Source organism: Mus caroli, chromosome 7 (genome assembly GCF_900094665.2).
Source record: "Mus caroli chromosome 7, CAROLI_EIJ_v1.1, whole genome shotgun sequence".
Taxonomy (NCBI): domain Eukaryota; kingdom Metazoa; phylum Chordata; class Mammalia; order Rodentia; family Muridae; genus Mus; species Mus caroli.
In genome coordinates, this window is record NC_034576.1 from 142,188,711 (window position 1) to 142,189,676 (window position 966).

A 966-nucleotide genomic window follows, 5' to 3' on the forward strand; every position below is an offset into this window, starting at 1 on the left:
CACTTTGTAGACCAGGCTGGCCTCGAACTCAGAAATCCGCCTGCCTCTGCCTCCCGAGTGCTGGGATTAAAGGCGTGCGCCACCACGCCCGGCTTCAATACTTTAAAGAAAACAATCCAAACCAGAATAGAACAGTCAGCAAACTTTATTTCAAGACTAAGATAGAATATAAACAGAAACAGACCACCACCAAACCTTTGCTGCAGGTCTCTGTGTTAGCATAGGCTAAGCAACTGTGATAGTAGTTCCAAAATGAAATGTCTTAAACACAATTTATTTAACAACCCAGGACTGGTGTTGAGGTTAGGTGCCTAATATTCTCTTGAGTTTAGGGACAAAGGAATAAACACCTAAAGAGTGAGGATATTGTATCTGTCAGGGTTCTCTAAAGGAATAGAACTGATATAATTCACACACACACACACACATTTTCTGGGATGCTTTAAAAACTGCAAATACTGGGCTGGAAAGATGGCTCAGAGATTCAGAGCACTGGCTGCTGTTCCAGAGATCCTGAGTTCAATCCCCAACAACCACATGGCTTGCAGCCATCTGTAATGAGATCTGGGACTCGTGTGTGTGTGTGTGTGTGTGTGTGTGTGTGTGTGTGTCTGTGTGTGTACATATGATTAGAATGGCTTACAGGCTTTGGCCCAGTTAACCCAATAGTGGCTGTCTCCTGAGAGCAAGTTCAAGAATCCAATAGTTCAGTCCACAAGGCTGGAAGGCTCAGCTGGTCTTCAGCGTAATTGGAATCCAGAAGAAGTAGGCTCTAATATCAATGAGGAAATCCTCAGGATCAGACTATAGAAACTGGCCAGTGAGAACGAGGGTGAGCAGGCAGAAAGCAAAGATTTCTTTCTTCTATGCTCTTTATATAAGGTGCATGAGAGATTTTTCTTGGTTGGATCATTTGAGGTAGGAAGACCAGATATGGACTGGCCTTCCTACCTCAAATGATCCAAC